Source organism: Mastomys coucha, unplaced genomic scaffold (assembly GCF_008632895.1).
Source record: "Mastomys coucha isolate ucsf_1 unplaced genomic scaffold, UCSF_Mcou_1 pScaffold1, whole genome shotgun sequence".
Taxonomy (NCBI): Eukaryota; Metazoa; Chordata; class Mammalia; order Rodentia; family Muridae; genus Mastomys; species Mastomys coucha.
Genome location: NW_022196891.1, coordinates 53,364,045 through 53,377,488, shown reverse-complemented (window position 1 = coordinate 53,377,488; position 13,444 = coordinate 53,364,045). Strand labels below are relative to the sequence as shown.

The window sequence follows — 13,444 nt, the reverse complement described above, 5'->3', positions numbered from 1 at the left end:
GCTTTTCCCAGGAGCAGATAGGACAATGGGACAGGGGCTGGAGTGTTGCTGTGCTGTGCTGAAATGGCACAGAGAACTCCTGAGCCCAGTGCCTGCCACACTATGCCACAAGTGCACAGACACATTCACACTTCCTGTGGTACCGTTGGCCAAGACAGACCAAAGGTCCTCTTCCAGGAGTTACGAGTGGTGAGACCTATCGGATGTACCTGTTGCTGGCAAGATGAGGCTGGATGAAACTCATTCTAGCCTGAAGAATGCTTTGGGGGATGTTGCCATGGGCCAGCCTCCCGTGAGGGCCCAGCCTCTCTCCTTCCCTCTGCTGCTTCGCTTCTGGCCCATCTTCATGCTCATCACAGGACCCAAGTGAGAGCGCTCGGGGATTCCAGGTCTCCAGGTGGGTTTCCTTGCATTCCCATCCATCCTGTAACAGTTTTAGAGAGGCATACTCGTGTGGTTGTTTGCTTTCGCTCTTTTGTCTGTGAGCACATAGGTGGCCAAATCTTTACCACAAGAATAGAATAACAAAGCCAAATTGTAATGACAAATTGTAAGTCAGGGTAACTTACAATTGAGGTCAGCTGCTCCAGTAGAGGGGAGGGTTAAATGGCTTTTGTCTTTAAGTCACTGGCGTTTCCAGACCTGGACTTTTGTATAGTATGGAAGACCTGCTGGAGAATTGAATAAGCATGTCAGGCATACGGGATAAGCCCATAATCCCAGTACTCGTGAGAGATGAGTGAGGCTGGAGGATTATAATAAGTTCTCAGGCAGTCTGGGACACAGAGTTAGACCCCATCTCAAAACACAAGGCCAAACAGAGCACACTAGCAAATCCTCTCACATGCTTACCATTAAACGCATGTTTGTGCGCAGTTGGCCACCTGTGGTTATAGGCGGACATTTCTTCTCATCTCCAGGGTACCAGGGCTGGGATGTAGTCAGGGGTGGTCTCTGTTTCTCTTCCTGTCAGCATCCAGAGGTTTCTCTTTCCTGAAATCTCTCCTGTGATCTTTATTAATGGAATGCTCTAAGGTGTGTGTCTGTGCACTAGTACATGTGTTCAATACACATTCCCATCTGTCACTGCTTTGCATCGATACGCAGCTGTTTCAAATGATCGTGGCTTATTCGGCCAAGTGTGTTTGGATCTGCACCCTCCAACTTCTCTGAAGTCCTGTCTGTTGGGTATGGGATGTAGATATTCTGGTTTCATTTTAATCCATTGCTGCATGGATCACAAGAGCCAGCCAGCTGAAAATTCATTCAGTACAAAGACAAAGTAGTCTTAATCTAGAATCATGCAAGCAGTGGGCACGAGGAGGTCAGTCACCAGGCTGAGCTGGTCTGAGAAGATGTCTCCCTGCCTTTAACATTTGTCTCTTGCCATAGAGAAGCCAGTGGCTTCTTCCTCAGCTGGCCTGGTAACACCACTGCCACTGTCATTTCTTCCTTGCATACCGAGATCTCCGCTCTGCCTCCAACAAGGATTTGCTGCAGAGACAAGCTGAGCTCACAGCTTCTGGAAGTGTCCAGCAAAGTTTACCTCTGTCCTCCTTTCCTGCTCCCATTCTTTTTTTTTTTCTTCCAACCTCTGTTTCTATGAAAAGATTAATCTTTATGGTTCAGCTCTCTGAACGAAAGTGCTGATAGCAGGAGAGGCAGTGAGCGAGCGAGTGGGTGCTTTCCCACGCTGCTTCGGATGCTGCGCTCCTGCTTTTTAATCTTACTGCTGTCAAGCTCCATTAGGAGGCCTGAGCATCAGCCTCCTACCTTTGGGGCCTGGCCTTCCATCAGCCCTGCCTGAAACAAGGACAGTGTTTGAGATTGGTATAAAAAAGAAGGACGGGCCTTGTGTTCTAAGGAGTAGGACTGTAACTCAATACCTCACTGGGCTGGCCCCCTCGCGTGTCACAGGAGGCCCTTTGTCCTCCCAGGTGTTCACAGCCTCTGGTAGAAGCTTTCAGGATGCCATGTGCTGGCAGCCACAGCAGCAGAGCAGGGCTAAGCAATGGGTTTCCTTTCCTGAGCTCGGAATGGTGCTGGAGGAAGCAAGTCCCCACCTAATGTAAGTGAAGATGCAAAGGTCAGGGTGGTGGCTGTCCCTGCTGACTCGGCTTCTGGTCTAGTCCCATGGGTGGCTTTGCTGAGTCAGAAGTAACATTTTGACTCTTGCCTCAAGACTGGCAATATGTCTCTCAGGGGAAAGAGGCCTCCTGCATGCCTCCCCTTCTGGGCATTTGGTATAAAATAGAAAGTGGCACCCTGAAAGAAGCTGAGAGAAATGTTTCTTTGGCTTACATTAGGACACTTTCTGTCACCTGTGGAAAACATTAAGGGCTCAGCTATGCAAGTTACTATGCTGGATCTAAAACCAGAAGGGCATATGTGTGTGTTATGTGTATGCATGTACCTATACATATGTATGTATATATATATATATGTCCAAATGTATATGTGTGCATGTATATGTATGTATATGTGTATACATGTACATATGTATGTTTGTGCATGCATGTAAACATGTGGGTACATGCGCATATGTGCGCACATATGTATATATGTATGTATGTGTATGTGTGTGCATATGTGTATGTCTCTATGATTATATATGTGGTGTGTACTCTTAAAGTTCTTGATATTTAAAAAAGCCCTCCTGAACTGAGGCCTCCTGCACATGTGTAGCAGATGTGCAGCTTGGTCTTCATGGAAGCCCCCCAACAGCTGGAGCGAGGGCTTACCCTGATTCTGTTGCCTGCCTGTGGATCCTGCTCTCCTAACAGAGCCACCTTGTGTGGCCTCAGTGGGAGAGGATGTACCTAGTTACAGTGACTTGAGGTACCAGGTTGGGTTGGTTCCCTGGGAGGGACCACCCCCTTCTCAGAGGTGAAGGGCAGCGGAGGATAGAGGAAGGGCCATGTGAGAGGGGAACTGGGAGGAGGGGATGCTGCAATTGGGATGTAAAGTGAAGAAATAAATAATTATTTTCTAAAAAGATTTATTTATTTATTTTATGTGTATGAGTACATGAGTACACTGTAGCTGTACAGATGGCCGTGGCTGCTGGGAATTGAACTCAGGACCTCTGCCGCCCACTCACATGTGACAGCATTTTCTGTTTAGCTCAGGCTAGCCTTGAAGCCAATGTGATCCTCTTGTCTCAGCCACTCAAGTGCTGATATTGCAGGGGTGGACCGCCATTCCTGGCATGTGGGGGATTTTCGGCTCTAAGTGCTTTGTAGTGAGTTGACAATGTTCTAGGCTCAGGCCAACACAGTGTTGCTCAGACTTCGGTGCTAAGGCCAGGTCCATCACGAGTCTTCTCTCTCGTGTAGTTTGCCGAGTGGAGGAAGCGGTCTTTCTCCCTTGTGTCTGTTCGCCCATTTGCTAATACAGTACGTTAGGTCATGTTAGCCAAGGGCAAATATGGGATCTTTGCAGAGGACAGATATGATGTCCTTGGTGACAAAGTGAGACCAGAGTGCCCACAACACAGTCCTAGCTCTCTTCAGATCTTCCTGAATAATCTTGGCATCCTCACTTTCCACTCCACTGCCATGTGCAGACTAATCATGCCTGTTCTGTTCTCATGGGCACAGAAAAGATCTCAGGCATGTGAAGTAGTTGCTAAAAGGGGATTATAAGGAGAAACCTAAATATGTTCATGACTTGTCTATTTCAGGTGGCTGAAAATAGTCCAAAGGTTAGCTAATTTCATTTCTTTAAATAATTCTCCTTTAACTTACAGTGTTATAGCAGTCACAGGACCCAAGAACACTAATCACTTACAGAATGACCTGTAGTTCTCCTGTGACTTTCTGTCCAAGAACTGATTCATCCTTAAACATCTTCTGGTGCCCCGTGCCAAATGGAAACTGAAGGTCAGCAGCTCCGGACAGAAGCAGGCACTCTAGAACTCCTGGGTGCGGGGCTGGTGCTTTATTAAATCTGGAGCCTGACGCTATCTATCTACATAGTGTCACACCATTTTACCCAGTGTGGAAGAACTGGAACTATGGGTTGGAAAAGCTGTCGAGTGCTCAGAGAACGAGTTGTGGGAGTCTAGAAGATGAAAAATGCTGAAAGCCAGCCAGTAAGTGCCCTTCCTCCAAGGTCTCGGTTTCAGTTCTTGCATCCATGTTCCTGCCTTGTGTTCTTGTCTTGACTTCTCCTGAAGATGGACTGTAAGCCAAATAAACCCTTTCCTCCTCAAACACACACTCGTCTTTTTGGTCACAGCGTTTTATCACAGCAACGGGAAGCAAACTAAGACACCCCATTTGTTATAACAGTTAACTCAATTATGAATAAGTGAGACAGAAGCTAAGGGGGGATATGTTCAGTAAAATGCTTGCCACATACACACAGGGACCGGAGTTCAATCCCTAGCACTGTGAGACAATCCAGGCACAGTAGTACACATGGTAACTGTAGTTCCAGCACTGGGAGGTAAAGACAGGAGGATCCTCAGGCTCATTAGCCAGCCAGCCTGGCCTACTTAGTAGGCCTCAGGCATCCAGTGAGAGATCCTGTTTCAAAAGGAAGCAGATGGTTCCTGAGAAAGGACAATTGAGTTCAGCCTTGATTACCACATATGCACACACACACACACACACACACACACACACACACACTGCCCTCTCAAAACACACATTTATACTTTTAAAGCATTAGGGCAGGATTGAAACATGGGGGAAATTAAGGACACAGGGTGAAAAAGAAGCCATCGACTCTGGCGTCTACTTAGCCTGTCTTGCTAACTGAGGTGACAAATGGAAATTACCTTCAGAGATAATGTGTTTTTCTCCCCCAGAGACATCTCAAACAAGGACGTTAAAGACAACGAACAGCCTTTGCTTGCTTGTTCGTTAACCTTGGTTTTTACCATGTTAGCATCAGACCCCCGCCCTTTCCCCCTCCCTGAATTCCCAAGTCCAAACAACACATGTCATAAAATCCCTCATGATTTCATGCACCAACTCTTTTCACTTTTACTACTCTTGAGGGTAAGAGAAATAAATCAAAATAAACCAGTTTATATATTTTTGCTCAGCTTTTAAATTTTCAGTTTTGTATAACTGTTGAACTGCTGGATATTGTGGTTTATAGAGCCACAAGACTAACCTAGCAGCGGTGATGGTCTTGGAGGCAGAGGCAGGCAGATCTATGTGAATTGGAGGCCAGCCTGGTCTACAGAGGGAGTTCCAGGACAGGTATGCAGAGAAATCCTGTCTTGAAAAAAACAGAAAAAGAAAGAAAGAAAGAGGGCTGGAGTGATGGCTCAGCCATTAAAGGCTAGGCTCACAACCAAAAATATAAGAGTTTGGTTCCCAGTACCCATGGCTGTCTCTCCAGCCAGAAAGAAAGAAAGAGAGAGAGAGAGAGAGAGAGAGAGAGAGAGAGAGAGAGAGAGAGAAAGGAGGGAAGGAGGGAAGGAGGAAAGGAAAGAAAGAAAGAGAGGGGGTATGGGGAGAGAGGGAGGGAAGAAGAGAAAAGAAAAGAAAAGAAAAGGAAAGGAAAGGAAAGCTTTTCCGGTCCCGAGCACCCAGGGTGTAGAGGGCAGTTGTGGCGGTCGCTTGGGCAGCAGTGGCAGAATGTTGGCTACCAGGGCGCTTAGCCTAATAGGCAAGAGAGCCATTTCTACTTCGGTGTGCCTTCGAGCACATGGGAGTGTTGTGAAGAGTGAAGGCTATGCTTTCCCGCTTACGTTGATCGGCATGACTACCCCTTGCCTGATGTGGCCCCTGTCACCATGCTGTCTGCCAGCCAGAAGGCCCTGAAGGAGAAGGAGAAGGTCGACTGGAGCAGCCTTTCCAGGGATGAGAAAGTCCAGTTGTACCGCATCCAGTTTAATGAGAGCTTCGCGGAGATGAACAGGGGAACCAATGAAGGGAAGACAGTTGCCGGCTTGGCCATGTTCTTCATCGGCTTCACTGTGCTTGTTCTGATTTGGGAGAAGAGCTATGTGTATGGCCCCATCCCTCATGCCTTTGATCGTGAATGGGTGGCCATACAGACCAAGCGGATGCTAGATATGAAGGTCAACCCCGTTCAGGGCTTCTCCGCTAAGTGGGACTAAGACAAGAATGAGTGAAAGAAGTGAGAGCCTGCTGCCCGCTGGCTCCCTCCCTCCCTTACCTTATGGAAGCTGCCATATCCAATGGTCCATGCTAATAAAGGACCAGTTTACATGAAAAAAATAAAGAAAAGAAAGGAAAAAGCCACAAGATTGTGTATGAAGCCACTGAAGGAACACCTCTCCTTTTCTGAATCACCCCTCTCCCTCTCTTGTTCTAGTAAAGTCACTAACCTTGCCTCACTCTGGCTCATCCTAGGATGCTTTCCTGAGCCTTCGGAGTCCAGGGTCCAGCTTTACCTGAGTGGAGGTCCCTAAGGAAGGGACCCCAGGCTGCTAGTGGAGGTGCTGGGCTGTGTCCCCCTACTGCTGCTGACATAAGTATTTCAGTGTCCACAATATTGGGGCACAGCTGCTTCATCAGGTATAACATGAACATCATCGTCATTGGATGCTGGTGGTGCGGAGCTACAAAATCCCTTGTCTACAGAATCTCAACACTGAAACAAGCAGCAAGATACAGTGCTAGGCCTATGGTCATGGAAATGCAGCTGTCTTGGGGGTTCTGGAATATACAGGAGCTGGAAGGCTAACATAAGGTGGGACAAATACAGCTTTCTGAAATTGTCGCACCCACTGGGTGACACAGATGCAGGGCATGTCACCTGCACTCCTGTAACTGTAGAAACCAGGCTGGGTGCCTCCACCTTACAGGCAATATTTGGCTCCATTTTGAATGCAGTAGAGAGGCAGGGTGACTAGGTGTCACCAAGTGGACATCACACATGAGGCACAGACTGATAAATAATCATCCCAAAGTAAAATGCTCCCAGTTCCAAACTTATCAGAGTAGATGGAGAACAATTGAGCTCCCAGGCATATTAACTCCATCAGGAACAACACACCTGAGAGCTTACAGCTTATACCAGACACCCTAACCAGGACTCCAGAAAGAGAAAAACAGTTAGCAAGTCGATGGTGGCTGCCCCACCGACCTGTCATCTGACCACCAGTGTGCATGTCATAGGACTGACAGCAGAGAACTCCTAATTCTTTGCAGGGTTCGGCTCAACTCCACACCACAGACAAGGATTACTCAAACAGTCCCCCTCATCTATCTGACCATCCACCTGGACCATATCTGTGTCTTGTCTCTTTGGCTTCCAGAGTCCTGTACCCCCAGCAGTCCAGCTCAGACTTGTACCGATGTGACCTCAGAGGCCTCTGCAGGCTCTCCCATGGGATTGGTTAAAAGTTCTTCTAAACCACTGCAGCCACTACCTACATCAGAGGTAGCTGCTGTCTTCAGTGAGGCCTCTTTGAACTCTCAGAGCTCTGTTGTGACCTCTTTTAACCCTTTTGTTGCCATTCTATAAATGTGTGTATGTGCACTGGGATATATAAATATTATGTGATATGTAACAGGTAATCTGAGAGTTGATATTAGTAAAGATAGGAATAAAGGAGCTTGCTCATCAGTGGCCAACTAACAAAGGAAATAGACTCCATGGCAAATTTCAGTCAACAAAGCTGGTCTAGCTTGTAGTTTATTGTTATCCAATAAAATGAATGACATTGAAGAAAGACAAAGATGGCCTGCCATCCATCTGGCACAGCATGCTATGGTAGTGGCCCCTTGCCCATGCTACTGTAAGGAAGATCAATATACTCATTGCCTCACCAGGGTACACCTGGATGGGATTGATCCTTTGATCTGTCACTGTTACCCTATCTGGGGTGAACAGAAGTTTGTTCGAGTCTTTTCCAAGATAAGTAATTCAGTGCCCTAATTTTAAAGAGGTCAGTCTATGCACTCGCTGTTTATTAGCATAACACAGTGTTAGAGCCTGAAATCAAGAATATCGACATCTTTCAGCAAAATGATTAATATTAACGCTGAGTAAAATAAAGGCTTATGAGGCCTCACTGCGGTTTAATTTTGCTTCCCAATCAATTCAACTCAGGGATTGTAGTTGAATAGGCTATCTTTTTAAAACTTTGACCTTCAGAGATTTTCAAAAGTTAAATTGTGGATAAAAGGCTGTGAGCCTGCAAAGGAGAAGCCAGGGAGTTGGACTTTTTAATCTGACTCCTCTCCAGAGAAAGGCTTCTCTTAATCACCAGTTAGACGGTACTTGACATCTTTACAAAGGAAAAGTTGAATCTGGCTCTGATGTCGTCTGGCTTGACAGCCAGATGGCAGAGTTGACTAAACGCAAGAAATTAAATTAACATCCTCCCTCCTTTTTAAATATCTGTCCAAGTGTGTCCAGAATTGCTGCAACAATATCACAGGCCAAGGGGCTTACATGGGGCTTACAAACAATAGAAACTCACCTCCCACTGTTCTGTAGGCTATGAACTCAAGGGGAGACACTAGAAGATTGTGTCCAGGGGAGGCTGCTTCCCGGATTACAGCTAGCTTCTTGTAGTGTCTTCACTGGGAAGAGGGGTGAAGTCCCCTGGGGACTCCATCACAAAGGCTCTAATTAGGATACAGAAGCCCCGCCTCTCAACCTATTACTTCAAAGTCCCTCCACCAAATAAAGCCACCTTCAGGGCTTAAGTACTCAGTCCATGATGATATTTCAGAATGCTTCCACCAGCTGTACCTGTCTTTTTTTGGGGGGGGGGGGTTCTAAACAGAGATTCTCTGTGTAGCCCTGGCTGTCCTGGAACTCATTCTGTAGACCAGGCTGGCCTCGAACTCAGAAATCCACCTGCCTCTGCCTCCCAAGTGCTGGGATTAAAGGCGTGTGACACCACCACCCAGCATTGTCCCCGTCTTAAATAAAAAGGTCTCCCCTCCCAATACACTGATAACATAAAACTACCTTGGAACAAAGGAAGAAAATACCTCAGTAGCTAAGAACATTTATCATCCCAATATGAGGACCTGAGTTTGGACACACAGCACCACAAATATACACTCCAGCACTTGTGGGGCCAAAACACTGATAAGAATATACAAACATATATATTTGTGTGTGTGTGTGTATATATACATGTTTATAAATATATATATATACACATATATATATACACACATACACACATACACACATGTGTGTGTGTGCGTGTGGAGAGAGAGAGAGGGAGAGAGAAGAGAAGAGAAGAGAAGAGAAGAGAAGAGAAGAGAAGAGAAGAGAAGAGAAGAGAAGAGACAGAAAAGAGGCAGAGGGAAGAGACTGGAATCAGTATCTTAAAGACATATCTACACTCTCATCTTCATTTCAGCATTATCTACCATGTTATAGATATGAAAATAATCCAAATGTCCTCCAACAGATGAATGGATAAAACAATACGATATCAGCTGGTGTGTGCCTGTAAACAACTCCAGCTCTTGGGATGTTAAGGCAGAGAGATCCCAAGTTCAGTGCCAATCTGGCGCCATAGTAAGACCCTACTTCAAGAAGGGAAAGGGAAGAAGAGGAGGAAGAGAGCAGAAAGGATGTGATGTGTACACAGTAGAGTCATCCTCAGCCCTCGGTAAATCCTGCTCCTTGAACAAAGTAAATGAACCAGGAGGACATCGTTCTAAGTGAAATGAGCCACACATGTGCAAAATACTGCCTGATCTAGTTAATGCTAACACAAACACTCCAGGCAGTGACTAGAGCAATCTCCAGGAGCTGGGAAGAATAGAAGATGGAATGCTAGTCTCCAATGGGTGTAGCAGTTTTAACTGACATCATTTCTAATGTTTATGTTTATGTATATATGTATGCAATGTTCTCCTGCATGATTTTATGTGCACCATTTGAGCAGAGGGCAGAAGAGTTTGTCAGATACACTGTAACCATTCTCTTAGATGGTTCCAGCTGCCATGAGAGAACTGAACCCAGGTCCTCTGCAAGAGCATAAGCACTATTTACTGTTAAACCAAGGTATAAAGTTTCACTTATGTAAGATTAGTAGTCAGCAACATAATTCCTGTAGTTAGCAACAACACATTGTACATTTCAATTTCTATTAGGGGTTAGGTCTCATGTTAAAAATTCCAACAAGTTCCACAGATTCCCACATAAGATGAAGAGACTTGAGGAAACTTTCTCGGACAATGTGTTAGTGTCACCTAGACTCAGGTAATAGTTTTATCAAGATTTAATCAAATGATGGCGGAACCGGAAGCCAGGTCAGCCACATTGCTAGTGAAGATAATGGTGCCGCTATCCGTAACATAGACTGACAGACTCTTAAAGCACACAGCTACACACAGTCTAGCACTTGAATGCCTGGGCATCCATCCCGAAGTAAAAAATTTAGGTTCAGGCACAATTCAGTCTGTGAACGTTTATGGTAATTTCATTTGTAGTTGCCCCAAACTGCAAACCGCAACTGTGTCTTCCAATGAGAGACCAGCTTAGCAAGCTGTGGCAGGCACACGCAGGTGGTGAAATGGAATACTGCTCAGTCATAGACGAGAGAAAGAAAATGCTGGAGTGTGAGCCAACGTGGCAGACTCTCCAGAGAATGACTAAATGACTTCTCTAATAAAGCATTCCTAAAATTGCAATTTCTGGACATGGAAACCAATATGGTAAATGACTTCTAGAGATCAGAGATAGGAGAGGCTCAGAAGGGAAGTAAGTTTGTGTACAAAAGAACACTAAGAGGGACTCTTGTTGCATAGACATGTTTTGTATCTTGACTGCGTTGGTGACAGTGTTCACCTTGAAGTCTTGCTACTATAATTCTCAAGATGTTACCCATATGGGAAACTAGGTAAAGGGGATGTGGGTACTTGAACATTTTTGTGTTATTTATTAGTAGTGTTATTATTTGGAGATAGGGTTTATGTAGCCCAGGTTGGTCTCAAACTCAATATGTAGTAGAAGACTTGAACTCTTGGTCCCCCCTTCTCTACCTCTCGAATGCTGGGGGTTATACCATGTACTGGTATAGTGGTTTATACTGTGTTGGGGCTGGGACCCAGAGCTTTGCACGTTCCAAGAAAGTGTTCTGCCAACTGAGCCACATCCCTCACCTTCTTTGTACTGTTTCTTAAAACCACCTGTGAGAGCTAGAGAGCTAGCTCAGCAATTATGAGTGCGTACTGCTTTTCCAAAGGACAGGAATGTGATTTCCAGCATCCACATTAAGCAGTTCACCATCTCCTGTAACGCCATCTAGAAACAGTCTGAATATCAAAAACATAGAACTGAATTGTGATGAAGGGATAGTAAATAGTATGAAAAACGAGCCAGCAACCACATGTGACAAAAGAGGTAGTTCCCACAAGCCATCAAATAAAAGCACAGGCACAAAAACTGTGGGCACTTGCTATGCTACACTGTTTACAGGAAGCTTTAAAGCAAGCAAAAGTAATGACGGTTTTCAGAGATGCATCACAAATAGACAAAGCAGTAAAGGCACATGAGGATGTGAAACAGGATGGTGGCTTCTGCGCACATGAGGATGTGAAACAGTTAGGATGGTGGCTTCTGCGGGACGGGGACTTGGGAAGTGGGAGAGGTGTTAGAGCGGTGTTGGGTTCTGGCACTAACTCAGATGGTATTTACGTAGATGTTGCAGGATTCTCATATTTTGTTGTTTTGCCTTCAAAAAAGGAGCTGAGAAAGTCATGCAGGTGTGAGATCTGATTGTGGCCAGAAAAGGTGATACATGGAAATGTGGGCTGTGTATTTAAAACGCGTGAAGAGAAAGTAATGAGGTTCCCGAACTACAGAAGTTCTTCTCCTGCAGTGGGGTGTGGTGGGGACTGAGAATGAGTAGTCTACCCTGGTGACACTTGTCTTATTCCTTGATCAGATCAGACTGGGAACCTGTCATTTCTCAGGTTCGGGATTTTATTTTGGTTTCTCAAACCTGTGATCTTTTCCTTGAACCACCCAGACTATGAAGAAGAAAACATCCTGGCTGTAGTGGGAACAAAAGCTCTATCGCTGAGCTTATCCTGAGGGACCCAGCTTCTCCCTCCTTCAAACCGTCAGGATTTGTGAAACAGGACTGTGAAGAAGAATCCTGAGAAAGGAATTCTGGCCCGAGAAGCCTTGGCTAGGCTAAGTTCCTTCCCTCCCCTCCTGTCCTGCTCTCCAAAGAAACCTTCCAAGGAACCAGAACAGTCTTCCTGTTTGGGGTACAGTCCATAGGTGTCTCTCAGTCATAAAGCATTTGTTGCCAAGTCTGACCTCCTGAGTTTAATCCCTGGGCCCCACACAGTGTAAGGAAAGAACTGATTCCTGCAAGTTGTCCTCTGACCATCACACGAGGGTTATAGTATGGACATCTACACATACATACATACATACATACATACATACATACATGTAAAAAATTAAGAAGGCATCAGTTAAGAAATCGCTAGCATCACTAACGTTCCTCTTGTCTCTTTCCTGACAGATCTGACATCACAAGCACATACTCTAACTCTGCCCTTTGCACGAGGGACTTCAGATGTCACTAGACTCCCTGGCCTAGATGTGCCTTTAAGGTAGCTATTGAGGCGATCCCCCTTCAGTGGACAGCGACACACTCTGGCGCCTAAACTCTCTTCCGAGATTTTCCATACTGGACCCCATCTGCAGCTCCCCACTACTGAGTCATCCCTTGGGAGCCCCGACTGCTAGGCTCTGCATTTCTTGGGCTAAAAGGCTGCGGAGCTGAGAGAGAGATTTTTCTGGACCACCACTCCGGCAGACTCATTACCCTCACTAAGAGCAATCCTCCTTGCGTGTTGGGGATTCTCGCAGGACTCCCTCCAGCTCCTGTCACCTGCCCCCATCCTCCGCCACCTGGAGGAGCCAGGAGGTTCAGGGTTGGGTACCCAGCCAGTGCTCTCAGAGCCAGGGCGGGCAGAGCAGCCTCACGTGGGCCAGCCCGGCCACCGGCGCTGGGAGGAAGGCGCGCAGAGTCCAGGGCAGCGCTGCGCGGGAGCCACGGCAGGAGCCACGGCGGAGCAGAGCAGCCCCGACCGGGGGACCTAGTAGGCAATTTCCTACGCAGAGGGAGCGGGGCGGCGCGGCGGAGCAGCAGGCGGATCTCTGGGCTCGGTGCGTGGATGTGCCCGGCGCCAGAGCGCTGTCGGGGGCGCCTGAACACCTAGGTAAGCGCGCCCCGGCGCCGCCTTGCGCAGAGCACCCCGCCTTAACCGGGCTCCGCGTCCTGGCTCCCGCAGCCGTAGCTCCCAGAGTTGCTGGCGGGCGGCGGGAGGCTGGCGGCCCCTGAAGCCCCTCGCTTCAACCGATCCCTGCCGATCAACCCCACACCACTTTCTCCGGCTCCGGCCTGCTTTCATGGGGATGTGGAGGCTCAGCCCTGACGCTGGCGACCCTCTGAGACCCTAGGCGACTACTCGCGGGGCAAGCGACCTGGGTTTACCCGGATCTCCTAGGCAATGGTGGG

At 47.0% G+C, this 13,444-nt stretch overlaps 1 protein-coding gene, 2 long non-coding RNA genes and 1 pseudogene across 7 annotated transcripts in view; 3 read left to right on the top strand and 1 right to left on the bottom strand.

The window, feature by feature from the left end:
* Window positions 1–219: 219 nt before the first annotated feature.
* Window positions 220–8,494, bottom strand: LOC116070686. The gene is made up of 3 exons (XR_004110509.1): window positions 8,414–8,494; window positions 570–671; window positions 220–424 (listed from the first exon to the last, which is right to left on the bottom strand). It is a non-coding gene; the product is annotated as an uncharacterized LOC116070686 (long non-coding RNA).
* LOC116070678 lies at window positions 1,967–4,214 on the top strand. The gene is made up of 2 exons (XR_004110502.1): window positions 1,967–2,068; window positions 3,749–4,214. It is a non-coding gene; the product is annotated as an uncharacterized LOC116070678 (long non-coding RNA).
* On the top strand, window positions 5,595–6,079 carry LOC116070671 (annotated as a pseudogene).
* Window positions 8,495–12,511: 4,017 nt separating the features above from the next.
* Fam163a (family with sequence similarity 163 member A) overlaps window positions 12,512–13,444 on the top strand; it is a 94,599-nt gene continuing 93,666 nt past the window's right edge. For all 5 annotated transcript variants that reach the window (XM_031385566.1, XM_031385547.1, XM_031385537.1 and 2 more), the window contains exon 1: window positions 12,512–13,145. The gene's annotated coding sequence lies outside the window, so the exon portion shown is untranslated. The remainder of the gene's footprint in view (window positions 13,146–13,444) is intronic.